This window comes from Ailuropoda melanoleuca, chromosome 6 (genome assembly GCF_002007445.2).
Source record: "Ailuropoda melanoleuca isolate Jingjing chromosome 6, ASM200744v2, whole genome shotgun sequence".
In the NCBI taxonomy this organism is placed as follows: Eukaryota; Metazoa; Chordata; class Mammalia; order Carnivora; family Ursidae; genus Ailuropoda; species Ailuropoda melanoleuca.
In genome coordinates this window covers 9,358,672-9,374,922 of record NC_048223.1, presented here as the reverse complement: position 1 = coordinate 9,374,922, position 16,251 = coordinate 9,358,672, and the positions used below count along the sequence as shown (strand labels likewise).

Here is a 16,251-nt window from a genome sequence, read left to right as displayed (position 1 = left end):
CCCGGCCCATCCACAGAAAGGAGCCAATCAACATTAGCTGTTCTTCTGTGAACGGTGAGCTCATTTAATTCATCCTTATATTCTTAGTCCTCAGGAACTGCTTACCTAAAGTCAGCTGAATTCAGGAACGATGGAAGGAGTGGACAGATAAATACATTTAATTCTTGTCCAGAGTCCTTCCTGATATCTCAGAGACTCATGTCGAGTCTTCTTAGGGCCTAGCTGGACTCTGTGTTTCCATTACTATCTGCTTTGGTTTTGGTAAGCTTCAAGTCTGAGGATTCGCTCCTGAATTAGTCTGGAACCTTGCATCAGACTGAAGTAGGTGTGAGTCTCACCTCTACTTTCTAACTGTAGGACTCTGGGGATGTTACGGACCCTTTCACTCCATTTCCCCACCTGTAAGATGGGACTAAACCCACCTACTTCTCAGAGTCGCTGAGGTGACTAGATATTACCTACCTGAAAAAGCCTGGCACAAACAGTAAAGGTGGTGACTGTCATTTTATTTTACTTACCTGGATGCTCCTCATTCAAGTTGAGCCTACTTTGAATATTAGCTGGCTCTCGAATAATTATTTTCCTTATAGACCTCCACTCGGCCTGTGTGGGGCAGCGGCCATGGCTTCCTCTTGTCTGCCTAAGTGGTGCCCTGGTGTGCCTGGCGCTGGGCCTGAGGGCTGACCCTGGGGATGAGTTCTCTGTGTCCTCTGCAGCCCCACAGTTCTCCAGGGATGCCTGGTCAGGGGGTCATTGTGGCAGGAACAAAGTCAGCCCCACTGTGCCCCCACCCATAGATCACTGGTTTGAAGAGGACCATAAACATGGCTTCAGAGTCAGACGGGCTCCGCCACTCGCTTATTTGTTTTGTGACTTTGATTAACTTAGCCTCTCCAAACCTGTTTCTTCATCTGTAAAAGGAGGATAGCATAAGATCATGCTTGCAAAGGGGTACGTGAGATGACAGTAGTGATGGTGATGATGATGGACCACCTCAAATGGCATTGTGACTAAGGACCTCCCCCCACAGCGTGGGGAGAAGGTGAGCAAAATAAGTTACCAAATGTCCTAAAAGCATGAAAGCTGGCCTAGATTAAAAAAAAAAAATTAAAGTAAAAATAAGCAATCCGATAAGGAGAAAAAGAATCCTCAATGAACCCTACTGTGAATTTACTTCATAGTGACATTTGTCATAGTGACACTGTTTGTCCTATGATGTAAATTCACTATTGACTCTATCAGGAAGATATTAAATGGAACAAAGGCTGCGATGGATTTCTACCATGTGTCTAAAATCACCTAACTTTACAGTTACCAGATTTTCAATCTTAAAAAAAAAAATGCTTTTGGCCATTTTAGGAAAACATTAGCAATCAAATTTTCTAATGAAGCTCACTCTAAATATTAAAAAAAAAATGTAACCAGTTATCTGATAAAACTGTTGTCTATTTGTATCAGTGGATTTTCAACCTTGGCTGCACAAAATAAATCATCTGGAGACCTTTTAAAAAACACCCATGCCTATGTCCCACCCACAAATCATAATCCCTGAGGGCCGTAGGCAGGGAGATGAGCATTTTAAGAAAGCTTCCGAGATGATTCCTACAGCCAGTGCCCACCAGTTTGGATGGGTCTTGGTACTAATAATCATAAACCTGATTCACATACTTGGTCACTGAGGCTGTGGCCTCAATCCCCGCCACGCATCAGAATCACCAGGGAGCCCTTAAAAATTCTGATGCCCCACACCAGACCAATGACATCCCAGTCTCTGGGATGAGACTCAGGCTTCGGTACTTTTGAAAGCCCCCAAGTGATTCAGGGTGCGACCAGGGCTGAGAAGCACTGGAGTAAAGGACAGAGTGAAAAAAGAAAAAGTGTTGGGTAAAATCTTAGCTCACACCTACATTTTGCAGCAGAAGCAGTGACAATATTATGTAGTTCTGTGGTCAGTTCCTATTTATCCAGGAATGGCTTACCTGTTTGGAGGATAAACTGTGGGCCAGTGTTAGGGATGCAGGGAAGGTAGCTAACATTATGAAGCACCTACCATAAACCAGGTATTTTGCCCATATCATCCCACTTAATTCACGCAGTACCCCAGAGAAGTAGGTGGTGTCATCCTCGTTGTATTGGGTGAGGAACTGAGGCTCGGAGAGGCTAACTCACTTACATCAAGTCACTGAGCGAGTAAACTGGGCTCCCAAATCTGGGCCCAAGGCTACACTGCCTCTCACAGGGTGGAGAAGGAAAGTGTCTTTGTTTGTGACTACAAGTCAAAGCTCAGGGATTTGCTGGATTATCTACTCTTTCATGTGTCTTCCCCTCTGCTACCCTCCATGGATGACAGCTGGATATACAGCTTGTTCTGAAGGGATGGTCTAGGTATAAATTTATTCTTTATGTTAAAAAAAAAGAGCATGTGTCTAAACAATTATTTCATATTTGCTCTTTTAATTTGGCAAGAGGTTCTGCAGTAGCACTGAATTGCTGAATGCTTCTAGCTGGTTCGTTCCCAAGAAAAAGGCAAATAATCAGAGCCAGGATATGCCACTAAATGTTTACCTTTACTACCAGAAGAAGATAAACAGTTTTCAACCAAGTGACTGTGAAGATGAATAAAAAAATGAAAACCTCAATCGATTTCTGATGAACAGACCTGCCAATTATTGGCCCTCGTCCCTTGGGCTTCCTAAGCCCTGACAATCCTACTGCTTCCATATAGGTAAAGGACACACAGCCCCCAGTCTGCAGTCCTTTCAGCAGAGCCTGCGTTAGTGACAGGCAGGCCCACAGCCCTGGTCCCCTCTGCCACCCAGGCTGGGCGGGGCTTCCTGCTTCTCCAGCAAACTCCCAGGGCCCTTTCCCAGACACAAGGCAGTGACCCGCTGCCCCAGCGTGCAGGGCTCCCAGAGCTTTTAAATAGCCAATTACTTCTGCTGGGTGCTAACAGCAGTTCCAAAAGAAAAAGGTCCTGAGCAACTTTCTAGATTTATAGCCTTTTTAAATAAAATTTTACATAAAAGTCGAGACTTATAGAACCCAGGATTTGTACAATTAGAAAAGATGGCTTAAGATGTAGATGCACTTTTCAAACTAGTCAATGATGACAGTGATAGAAGGCCCCGCTTAGTGAATCGGCTACGTAGGGGTTTGGGACAGGAAAGTTCTTTACATTTAAAAAAGTCCTCATTAGGTTTTATGGTCCCCATTTTGCAAGTGAGAAATGTGTCTCAGAGAATGGAAGAGCCCAGTCTCACAGCGAGTAGCTGGCCCTCGAGCCTGAGGATACAGCCCTCTGAAACAAGATTGGGCGTTTCCAGAAAGTACATCCCAAAGGGCAGTGGATTGTAATTATTTCACTCAGGCCCTCTTTGAGAGTTTGTCTGTGGGTCTCTCGCCCTCTGAGAGGAAGCACTTCTAGGATTTTGGCAGAGAGAGCCTGGATGAAGCCGCACTCCATACTTGGTCTCTACTGTCACCCACTGGGATCTGCAGATGTGTCCCGTGGCCCCTGGTCATCACAAAATGCCCACTGTTACCTCAGCACCTTCACTGTCTCCATCCACTGCACCTGCTCACTCTCCCAGGGGTCCACCCGGACCCAGTCGGACGTCTGCAGGGCCAGCCGGGCCATGGCCACCCGGTGGTGGGCAGCCACGAGGTCTTTCTTCCTGTAGTTGTCGTTGACAGGAGAGATGATACCCCCGATCACCTGGTACATTCCTAGGCAAGGGAGAGCAGTGGTGTGTGGTATGTGCCAACACCGACTACCTGGCGGCCTGAATTCAGGCAAGTGCAACTCTCTGGGCCTCATCCTGAGTGGGAGCAGACTCGGGCATTCTCCGGCTGGGCCAGCTCCCTCAGGCAAGGGTAAAGGCTGCCCCAGGGGCCACAGGTTTCTCCAGTCAACTCCAAGTTCTTCCTCTCCTGAGAGCAAGGCTGTGAGGATGTGGCGAGATAAGGTGCCCAGACAGCAGTGCGGACGGTGAGGGTCAGAATATGGTGGGGGCACATCATGACCTCCTCCTGCATAGGACTCAGCAGAGCCACTGTCATCCTCTAATCATGTATGGGACAACAGTGACGTGCCAGGGGGCCTTGTGAATCAAAGACGAAGGGATGGGATGAAGCATGGACCAGGCAGGTGGGAGGTGGGAAGGAGATGGGAAGCAGTGGGCCTAGGAGGAATGGGAAGGCCTACTTCGGGAAGGATGTGGGTTGTGCTGGTAAGTGATGCAGTGTGGCTCAGGGACTGGAGAATGGAACGCTTTAAGTTCAGAGCTATAGGGCCACTGTGGAAGTTACAGAGAACCAGCATGGGAAGAGTATGAATGGGACCCCAAGAGCCTTGGCGGGGGGGCCTCCAGCTCCATCACTCCCTAGTGCACCCTAGGCAATTACCAACCTGTCTGGAAAAATAAATTACTTAGTCATCTGGACTTCAGTTTTCCTGTATGTGAAATGGGATCATATCTGCTTGGAAGGACCTTATGCTAAGAAGAGGTATTAGGGAATCCTTATTTAGTGGGATGATATTTTATTTAGGATGTGATATATTTTTTAAAATTGTATTGTAAAATATAACATGCACATAAAAGAACACATATGGCTTGACAGAGAGTTATAAAGTATATACTGCTTTCATCATCACCTAGATTAAGATACAAGCGCTTCTGGCACACCAGATGTTCCCCACCACAAGCCCCGCTTGGACGGCAGTTAATCACACTCTCACTTTTATAATATTAATTCTCTTTCCTTTATAGCTTTACCACATATTTATGTAGCCCCAAAAAACAGAGATTCATTTACCTTCTGAAACTTTTATAAATGGAATCATACTGAATACATTCTTTTGTTCAGCCTTTTTCACTTTACGTAAATAAATTTCATGTAATCCAACCAGTTTTATTGCTGCATAACCTTCCATTGCAAGATTATATACTAAATAATTGATCTCTTTTACTGTTGATGGACTTGGTTTGAGTCTGGCTTTGGACAATTAAAAACAGCGCTGCTACGGACGTCCTTCCACAAATCTCCCAGTGCACACAAGCGTGCATTTCTTAGGACACACATCCAAGAGTGGACCCGCTGAATGATAGGGTAGGTGTGTCTGCAGCTTTACTATAATGCCAGACCGTTTTCCAAAACGGTTGTAGCTATTTATCCTCCAACCAGCCGTGTTTGAAGAGTTTCATTTGCTCCAGGCCATGCCACACAAGGTTATGGTCAGGATCTTCCCAAACTGAGAGGTGTGCAGTTATATTTCATTGTTGTTTTAAAGTTCATTTTCCTGCCCACTAGTGAGGCTGAGCACTTATTCATATATATTACTAAACGTTCAGGTTTAAATTTTTTGTGAAGTGCCTGTTCAAATCTTTTGCCCATATTTTTTGGGTTGTCTGCNCTGGGTTGTCTGCTTTTTTTTATCATTGATTAGTAGAGTTCTTTACATATTGTACATACTCATATATGAGTCATAAATACCCTCTTTTTTTATGGCTTGCCTTATTGTTCTTTTTTTATGGAATCCTTTGAAAATGAAAAAAAGAAAACGAAAGTTCTTAATTTTAATGTAGTTGGGTTGGGTTATTAGTTTTTTCCTTTATGGCCAATGCATTTTGTGTTATGAAGACATTNTTGGGTTGTCTGCTTTTTTATCATTGATTCGTAGAGTTCTTTACATATTGTACATACTCATATATGAGTCATAAATACCCTCTTTTTTTATGGCTTGCCTTATTGTTCTTTTTTTATGGAATCCTTTGAAAATGAAAAAAAGAAAACGAAAGTTCTTAATTTTAATGTAGTTGGGTTGGGTTATTAGTTTTTTCCTTTATGGCCAATGCATTTTGTGTTATGAAGACATTTTCCTATATTATCTCATAAAAGATTTATAATTTTGTTTTTTCACATTTGGGCCTTTGTGCATGATGTGAATCCTATTGATGAGGACACAGAATACAGGTGAGGTTCAGTGGGGTGGAGTCCAGAGCCTACAACCAAGAAAGAATTCTTGAGGCGTCTTTGGTGCAAAATTGGTGGTTTATTAAAGCACGGGGACAGGACCCTAGGGCAGAAAGAGCTGCTGCCCCGGGTTGTGAGGGGTGGCTGATTATATACTATGGGGTTGGGGGAGGTAAGGAAAAAGGGAGGTTGAGGAAATACTTTCATATGTTAAAGAAGACTCACAAGATACCAGAGGCCTTACCATTGTCAAGTTAAGGTTGTTTACCCCTCTAGTAAGGCATTAACATGAAGATGGTTGGGCACTTCCTGGAGCCTGCAGATTAATTTAATTGCATCTACATTCCCTTCCTGAAGCTAAGTTATTGGTAGAAATGCTTCTGTTCTTGTAAACTGCTAAGACATTTGTAAACTGAGGGAGACTTAAGTCTTGCACGATTGTTGTATCTATAGGTTATCTATTTCTTTGTCCTTTAGGGCAGCCAGGAGTGCCTGAGGAATGTCACATACATCCCTTGGGGGGGGTAGGGGGTGGGTTTGGGGGGTTTGCAGGGCGTCAGTTTCTGCTTTGTCCTCAGCTTGCCTTCTGTTACCTCATCACTATTAAGTTATTTTTCATTTGGATAGTCAATTATTCCAGCAATGTTGACCAAAAAGCCCCCATCCACCCTGCTACTGTGCTCTGCCACCCATATGTTGAACATCAGGTGTCCACCTGTGCAAGGGCCTGCTTCTCTGCTCTTCTGTTCTTTGCTCTATTCGACCGTCCCCATGCAACCTCACCTGCTTTGGTTAATGTAGCTTTATTACACATCTTCGTATCTGGTTAAGCAAATCCTCCCACCTGATTCTTCTTCGAGAGTGTCTTGGCAATTCTTAACTTCTTGTTATTTTCCATTTAAATTTTAGAACAAGCTTGTCAAATTCCACAAATGAAACATCTCTCCTTGCCCCTGCACTACCCCCAAAAAACCTGCTGAAATTCTGATAGGAATTGAACTGAATTTATAATTTAATTTAGGGAGAACTCATGTCTTTATAATTTTTAGCCTTCTAATCCATAAGCATGGTATATCTTTCCATTTGTTTAGATCTTCTTAAATATCCCTAAAGTTTTACAGTTTTTCTTAGAGAGAGCCTAAACATCTTTTGTAAGATTTATTCCTAGACACTTGATTTTTTGGATGCCACTACAAATGGCATTTAAAAATTTTTTTTATTCTGTTTGTTGTCAATATATAGACATGGCTTAGGCATCTTGGATGCATATCTAGTAATCTTGCTACACTCTCTTATTCTAATTGTTTATCTGTACAAGTCTTTCAAATCTTTGTGTCCAAAGTAGACCATCTGAAAATACTGACAAATTTGCTGCATTTCCAATCCCTCTGCCTTTTATTTGTTTTTCTCGTTGCACCACTGAAGACCTCTAGCATGCTGCCAAACAGAGGTGGTGTTAGCGGGCCTTATTGCTGCTATCAGAGGAAAAGCTTTTGAGTTTCAGTATTACATATGATGTCTGCTGCAAGTTTTCTGTACGTATCCTTTTTCGGTTGTGGCAGAGACAATGCCATGTGTTCATTAAAACTCTGTTTTCCTCCTTTTCCTGGGCACACTGGAAGCTAATATATCTGTTCTTCTTGAAATTAGGTTGTGTTTATGTGATCTCACTGAGCTATAGTCAATGGGATGTGGGCGGAAGTGATGTACGGCCCATCAAGACTTGGCCATAAAAACTCTTGCTGACCCTCCAACTCTTTCATAGTGAATCTAAAGCTATAATTAAGGAAGCAAAGCCAGGGATGGGGCCCGCTAGGATTCCTGAGACACAGCTGGGCAGGGATTGCCCTGCATCTCTTCAGGATCCACATGGGGTTTATCTGATGAGAGAGAAACGTTTTTAATGTGCTAAGCTCTTAAAATTGGGGGATTTGTTATGGTAGACTAACCTGGTCTATTCTGATAAATAGGTTACTTTAAGAAACATTCCCAGCGATTCCCAGTTTAAGAGTTTTTGTCATAAATGAATTTTATCAAATGTTTTCTCTGCAACTCTTGAAATGATGGTGTGACATTTGACTACTTGCTGGTCAATGCCCCTGACTAATCATTTGTTGGGGGGTTCCCCAGGGCGTCAGATAGATATGCCCTCCTCCAGAGAAGCTTCATGTTTCTCTTTCCCAGGTCCCTGGAGTTATTAAAAGTCATGGATGACCTTAAATGAAGTTGTCGACTTAAGCTTCTTTGACTAACTCAGGCAAGGGGCTGCAAATCTGAGCAAAGGCTGATGTAAGGCCACTTCTTTCTAGTGATATTTTATCCTTGTCTTTATCTTCTTCGGCTTGCCTTAGTACCAAGGGTTCTTTAAAGTCCTCTAGGACTGGGGGAAGAAGGTGGGTTAAATCTAGACCCTGAGGGTATAGCTCCTTGGGGGTCCAGCTTAATGTAGGGGAAGTTACCCATCAGGTTCCCCAGCTTATGAGGGCCCTAGCCTTTGAATTCTTCCTTTGTTGGCTTGTATGGCCACTGATTCAAAGCTTAAGTGAGCAGTACTGGCAAGTACCCACAGGGCATCAGTGGCTTTGATGTTCTAACAGCCTGCTTACTTACCTCCCAGGTTATAGGGGTTTGTCTCTCAGCTGGTCTGAGACATCCCCACTTTATGGCTTTAACAGTGAGGTTTGAAAAATGTTCTAGCCACCATTTATTTTTGTTTTTAGTGGGAGAGTTGATCCAAAGAAGGCAGCCTGACACCAACCAACCCCTCCCCCTTCCCCCAACACACACACACACCTGCCCAGAAGCTGAGAGTTCTCTGATGCATTTTTCCAGCCTGGTAAACCTGGCTGCCCTGGGCCCTTCCTTCCTGGAGGCAGAGACATCCACTGTGGGTGGGGGTGGGGAGGGGAATGACAGAACTAGATGAGAATAAGGAAAGGATGTTCAGGGGCGCCTGGGTGGCACAGCGGTTAAGCGTCTGCCTTCGGCTCAGGGCATGATCCCGGTGTTATGGGATCGAGCCCCACATCAGGCTCCTCTGCTGAGAGCCTGCTTCTTCCTCTCCCACTCCCTCTGCTTGTGTTCCCTCTCTTGCTGGCTGTCTCTATCTCTGTCAAATAAATAAANAGGCAGAGGCATCCACTGTGGGTAGGGGTGGGGAGGGGAATGACAGAACTAGATGAGAATAAAGGAAAGGATGTTCAGCTTTCAACTTCCAGAACTGGTTCCTAAATTTCAGAGGAATACTGGTGAAGGTTAGAATCAGGGTTTTTTGAGAAAGATTTATGTAAGTTTTAGAAGTCACCCTAAAAAATATCAAGAACCAGAGTCGGGGGAGTGCGTGCACCCAGGTTTACTAAAATCCAGAATGGTAAGGACAGAATATGAAAATGGAAAGGAAAAGCCCCTTCTGGGCTGCGGGCGGCGTGAGTGGAGGAATGAGCAGCAGGCATAGGGAAGAACCTGGTAGAAAAGGTTTGTGGTGACCAAGAATTTAGACCCAAGTCGAGACCTGCTCCCGACACGCTCTCACCCTTCAGAGACAAAGCCTCCTGTGTGTCGGGTGATGGGGGGCATAGTGCGGAGGCTCAGTTCGGGGAACCGCAGAACGGGTGGGCTGGTATTTTGCTTCCCACTGGAATTCTAGGGGGAGACCATCTGGCTCTGCGGCCGCACAGCATCAGTGCAGTAGAAACGGCAGCGCGACAAGCACAGAGAGACCCTCAGGAAACATCCCCTCCCCTTCGGTGGGGCATGGGAGACAGCCAGAGACATTCCCAAGGTTCTCTGAGAGGAGGATCAAAAGAGGCTGAGAATGAACAGTCAGCTGGGCTACTGTGGGGTGGTCGGTAGGGGACACGGGGTGCAGCACAAAGCCAAGGACCTTGGTGGTGGTAGAACCAGGGAGAGTCCAGGCCTGGGCCCAGACCGCAGTGGTGGTACCTTAGCCAGGAGAGGCTGGGGGCCAGTGCCCAAGACCCAGGGCACGTCTCTCAGCTGGAGGGCATTCAGGGCCAGATGCCCCCTTTCAGATGCTAGGATGACAGACCACCTATGATGCTTAATTCGCTTTGGGGGAAGCAGGCAGCAAAAGATTAACTTGATTAAAAACTGACCTGTAACAGAATGAGTTTAAAATCAGAAGATAGTTACCTTGAAGTGGCAAAGTATTTCACCATTCACGGAAATCGTGGCTTAAGAGCAAAGTGAGTGTTACAGAAAGCAAAGTAAGTTCTATTTCTGCATATCTGAGTCCCATGTTATGTATGGAATATGATCTTTCTTTTCCACTTTAAAAAAAGGAAAGGCTAACTTCTGTAGAGTGCCCACTTTCTTGGGTCATTCACACACATTTAACTTGCGCATTAATCTCTGTTTGACTGGAGGAAAAGGGTGGGGCACCAGGTGGCCCTCCGGGCAGCCCTGCTCCGCATCTCAGGTGTCGCATCTCAGGTGTCGCCTTGATGGTTTAGCTCATCTTGACAGGACAGGTGGTACAAGGAGAAATCAGTGCTTTGTTACAGTATCCAGAAAAGGAGAATCAATAAAAATAACAATCTGGGCTAAAACTCCTTCTTGCCCTCCAAGTGGTCAAGAGATCAAGCCCCTTCCGTTTCCCACAATCCCTCTGTTGCCTCTCACATGACCTCCTTTCTCCCTAGGCAGACGCAGGCACTTCTCCAGCGGCCCCCCTGCAGCCCACACACCTCCATTACAGCATTTGTATAGTAAGGAACTGTTTGTCTTTCCCATGAGACTGATAGCTCCCACGGGACGTGAACCTGACTGTTAATTCTGAGTAACGTGACCAGCACATCTCTTAGTACGAAGCTCTACTGTCCTTACTTTGGGGTTACCATAGCAATAGATGGCTGTGAGTTTAACATGGAGGATAGAATTCCTTCTTCATCTCCACCCATTCTAATAAAATGGCAATGAAGGAATAAAATACATATGAAATCACAAGGGCAAAAAGAGTAAGAAAAGAGATGACAATGGATGGAAAGGTCAACGCAAGCTGGAGAGCTGATGCACAATGGTTAACAAGCAGAGTGTGCAGGCGGTGATGGAGGTAAGAGGCAAGGTGCCTTGTGTGGCAGAAGCACAGAGTGGCTCAGGAACGGGAGAAGGAGGTGCCAGAGGGCCCGAACATGGGATGACCAGTTCAGAGCCCTTAGATCTAGTCACCTACCTATTCTCCCATCCTGGCAGAAGGCTGGATGTCTGCTTTCTGCCAATCTTGGACTGGAGAGACCCTTGCCTCCCAGATACAGGCACAAGTGAGAGGAGTGAGAAATATCATCCGTAAGACTAAAGCTCGGCTTCCAGAATAACAGTCCCACCCAGAAGGAGACACCCACAGATCCTCACATTTAGGGGTCTTAGATCCAGGGCCTGATGATATGGCCAGGAGGCCTGCCAGCTTCACCCATATACTTAGAGTTTGCAGCCAACATTTCGGGCCGGACCTGCCAATATGAGTGGATAGTCTAAGAGACAAATTTGAGAAAGGTGCTGACCGTGAAAGAGAGACCAAACCATCACCAGGAGGAAAGGAACGTGGAGGACACAAAGGCAATCGATGCAGAGGGCACGAGGAGATTTCAAAAATCTCTGCATGATACTGTCAGAAGGATCAGAGATGATAGCTCATCCATGAAACGAGTGGGCTGCTCTCAAAGGGGCAGTCAGAAAGCAGGAAGAAACTTGGAGAAACTGAAAAATATCCACCCATCCAACAATATTCACCCACTGCCCATTCCATGCCAGGTACTGTGTTAGGTGCTGGGGACACAGAGGGTGACGAAGCAGCCCAATTCCTGTCCTCGTGGCCGTACATTCTGGTGGATGACAGCAGCAATAAAGTCAGTTAGTGGAAGAATCGGAAGATCAATCTGAGGACATTATATGCCCATGAGATACAATTAGAGGACTGACCCGGGAGGTCCAATATCTAGGTGACAGAAATTTCTGGAAGAGAACAGAGGGAAGAAAAAAATAATGTATTTTCCCAGATGAGAAGGGCTTCAGTTTTCAGAACTGAATAGCCTCTGAGTGCTCAGCACTTTGAAGGAAAGAAAGTGCACACACTGACAAACCATTAGCAAACTTCAGACCATCAGGTTTAAGGAGAAGATTCCAAAAGTTTCCAGAGAGAAAACCAGAGGTCGCACACACAGGACTGGGACACAGGATGGAACTGGATTTCCCAGCAGCAATTCTGGGATCCAAAAGACAGTGGAGCAAAGCCTTCAAAATGTGAAAGGAAAATTATTTCCAACCTCAAATTCTATGTTCAGCCAAACAACCAAGCAATTAGAACAGGAATCAGCAAGCTTTTTCTATTAAGAGACAGACAGCAAATAGTTGAGGTTTTGTGAGCCATGCACAGTCTTTGTCACATATTCCTTTTTTAACACTTTTAAAATGTAAAAAAGAAGAAAGAAAGAAAGAAAGAAAGAAAGAAAGAAAGAAAGAAAGAAAGAAAAGAAAGAGAAGAAAGAAAGAAAGAAAGAAAGAAAGAAAGGAAAGAAAGAAAGAAAGAAAGAAAGGAAAGAAAGAAAGAAAGAAAGAAAGAAAGAAAGAAAGGAAAGAAAGAAAGAAAAAAAGAAAGAAAGAAAGAAAGAAAGAAAGAAAGAAAGAAAGAAAGAAAGAAAAAGAAAGAAAGAAAGAAAAATAAAAGCCCCACTGTTAGCTCACAGAAAGAAGGAAAACAGACTATGGACCAGAGTTGGCCCATGGGATGTCATTTACTGACCTCTGAATTGGAGTGTGGAATAAAGTTGTGTTAATATATGCAGGGCCTCAAAAAATTATCTCCCACAGATCCTTTCTCAGCAAGATGCGGGAGGATGCACTGCCCCACAACAGGAGTAGAGCAAAAAAGGCAGAAGGCCCAGGATCCAAGAAATCCAAGACCCTTCCACACCAGGAGACAGGCAGAGGGAGTCCCCAGGGTAACAGTGAAGGGAAATCTCAGATGACAGCATGGTAGCAGCACAGAGAGCAGGTCGTCCAGACAGGAGCCGGAGGACCCAGGCAAGGGCACACGCAGAATCAAAACGGGACAGAGTACATGATGCATCTGTGTAGACTAGGATGAGTTTCGAAGATCTTTTGGAAAATTTGGGTCTGAATTAGTGATAGGTCTAAGGAACATCTGGAAACAAATAAATGAAGCAATGATTACCCCCAGGGAGAACTAAAGTTCACAGGGATACAAGGCAATCACAGTGCACCACAGGCCTTCGTTAGTGACATTTGCACAGACATAAATGTAAACAGTATTACTTCAGCCCAGAGTTGTGAGCCAGTCAACTGGGGAGCGTGTGGTGGAGGTGAGGTGTGAGGGTAGAGGTGTGAGAGCTAAATCTTCCTTTTTCGTAACTGGGAAGCCAACAGATAATATCTAAATCTGAAAAATCACGAAACACAGTATAAGCTTATTATATAAAAATAGGGAGACAAATACTAGAGAAAACGGCTGAAAAAGTCAAACACAACTGCTCTGGGAACCAGGATTCAGGGGAAGGGAGGATGGAACAACGTTACCATAAGCCTTAGAGTAACCTAACTTCTATCATACGTATATTTATAAATTTAGAAAATTAGTTTAAAATAAATACACTCTGTAGAAACACTTCAGTACACTGAGATGTATGGAGAATCAAAAATCAACAAAACCTATCTAAGAAGTTAATATTGTTTGTATTTTGGTTAATTGCCTTTTTCTTCTATGTTTTTCTTCATATAATGTAAATTCAATTTTTGTATCTTCTTTATTTAAATTCTGTCATTAGCATTCTCCCTGGCCATTAGCACTCTTGAAAACACCATTTTTAATGGCTGTATAATAATGGAGATCTATATATGATGTGCTCAAATCAATATATTGTGACCATCTCTGTAGATTTTAGTTGCAATTTTTCGGTACATTTTTAAGATAAATTATTAGAAAGGAAAATTACTGGCTTGAACATTTTGGGGGCTTTTGCTACATCTTGCTAAACAGCTTTTCAGAAATTCTGACCAAGGGGAGAGGGCCACCAGCCTGGTATGAGAGAACCCACCTCACCCCATACTGGCCCGTGCTGGGATTACTCATTTAAGATCTTCGCCAATTTGCGGCAACTTTTTGTGGTTTAAAACTTGCATTTAAGATGGTTTGTGTGATTTTTATTTTATTTTATTAGGCATTTGTGATTCTCTGGTTGTGAACCAGCTGTCCATAGCTGTTGTTCCTTTGTCTTTTTGGTGTATGAACTCTTTTTAACAAGTATATGAAACGTTGCCCTGTTGGGTCTGCTGGAACCGCACAGAGAGCATTCTCCTCCACATCCTGGACCTTCCCCCAACTCCAATCGGGCTGCTGGGAATTGGGTCTGGGTCTTCAACCAACTAAGACTCCCCACATCCTCCTGAAGGAAAGCCTCAACGGGTCCTCTCAGGGATGCATCTATCTTTGCTGAGTATTGCGCCTCTGCTCTACCTGCTAGCATCAATTCCTTCTCTCCTCTTATGATTTTCATTCCCTTATCTTTTTCTTGATTCTGGAAGAATCCCTCAGACTAGTGTTCTCATTCTCTCTGCCAGAATTTGCCTCCCTGCTGCCTCGGCTCCACCAAGCACTACTCTGCCGAAAATGTTTTTCATCCCAAATGCCCTTCACGGTCCTCAGGCTGCTCCTCTTCCTGACAGGTGGCTCTTCTGCTGTGCTCACATTTTTCTCGTGGATCTCCTGGAGAAAAAGAAATTCAATAATTCTGTCTTCCTAAGTAGAGGGCGTCCCCTTGGCCAGAAACTGTAGGCTGGGACGATCTTTGGAAGGGCAGTTCCTTTTCATATGACTTGTTACTTTTCACTGACTGGTTTGCTGCCTCTGGAAAGGTCCTTCTGTCCCGTATGGGCTACTGGGCAGCCCTGTCAGAGTCTGCGTAGGTTCCTGTTTCATTATTTTATTCACAGCAAAGGATAAAGGCCACATTTAGGTTTACTGTGATTTTTCTTTGCATCTCAGAAATGCACTTGCTTGTGTAGTGCAAGGAGGGAGCTAGAGGTCAAAGGAAACGTCCATCGACAAGGAAATCCCCCCACTTAAGGTTTATCTTTAGTATTTTTTTTTAAAGAGTTTATTTATTGGGGCGCCTGGGTGGCTCAGTCGTTAAGCATCTGCCTTCGGCTCAGGGCGTGATCCTGGTGTTGTGAGATCGAGCCCCACATCGGGTTCCTCCGCTGGGAGCCTGCTTCTTCCTCTCCCACTCCCCCTGCCTGTGTTCCCTCATTCACTGTCTATCTCTCTCTCTGTCAAATAAATAAATAAAATCTTAAAAAAAAAGATTTTATTTATTTATTTGAGAGGGGCAGAGAGAGGGAGCAAGAGCAGGGGGAGGGAGAAGCAGACTGCCTGCTGAGAAGGGAGCCTGAGGTGGGGCTGGATCCCAGCACCGAGATCACCACCTGAGCTTAAGGCAGACACTCAACCGCCTGCGCCCCCCAGGCATCCCTATCTTTAGTATTTTAAATATATAAGGTAGGTAATCAAATTGACTTTTTTCTTTAGATACTTAAGGGTAAAGGGACCATCTCATTTCCTTTTTTGAATACTGTGTCTCCCCCACCGATGTTGTGTTTTACTCTTACCATATATCATCTTTTTACATAGACTTTGTGCTCCATTGTGCTTTCTAGGGTATCACGCTTATGTCATCACTCTTGAAAAAGTTATATTTTAATGTCTCACAGAGCTTTCTGAGCACTTGGTTTGTCTTCCAGATGAACCTTGGGATACTTTTTTCAAGTTAAATGAAGAAAAATAGCCATGGGGATTTTCACTGGAAAGCCCATCAATAACTGACCATTCCCTTGAGGAGCTGCTCATATTTGCATTAGTTAAGTCTCTCAGCAGAGGGGCAGGGCCGCTCCCCCAGTGTCCTTCACGTTCTAGTTCAGGTTAGTCCCGGGGACAGGTGTCCTTGGCGGCTTCTCTGGTGGATGATTCCTTCCTCATATTTTACATAAGACACAGGTTATATGTATTTTTATATGTTATATAGTATATATGTTTTATGTAATATAAATAGCTCATGACATTGTATTGCAACTGTTACGTAGAAAACTGTATTTTGGAGGAGAGGAGTTAAGAAGGCGGAGGAGTAGGGGCCCTTTTTCAGCCGGTCCCCTGAGTTGAGCTGGATAGGTACCAAACCAGCCTGAACATCCACGGAATCAGCCTGAGACGCAGGAAGATACATCTGGATCTCTACAAATGAACATCTCCAG

General features: G+C 44.4%; 1 protein-coding gene across 3 annotated transcripts in view; it reads right to left on the bottom strand.

Moving 5' to 3' along the window:
- The window catches only part of NMNAT3 (nicotinamide nucleotide adenylyltransferase 3), a 115,114-nt gene that overhangs the window by 5,766 nt on the left and 93,097 nt on the right, over positions 1-16,251 (bottom strand). The gene's annotated exons all lie outside the window — the stretch shown is intronic.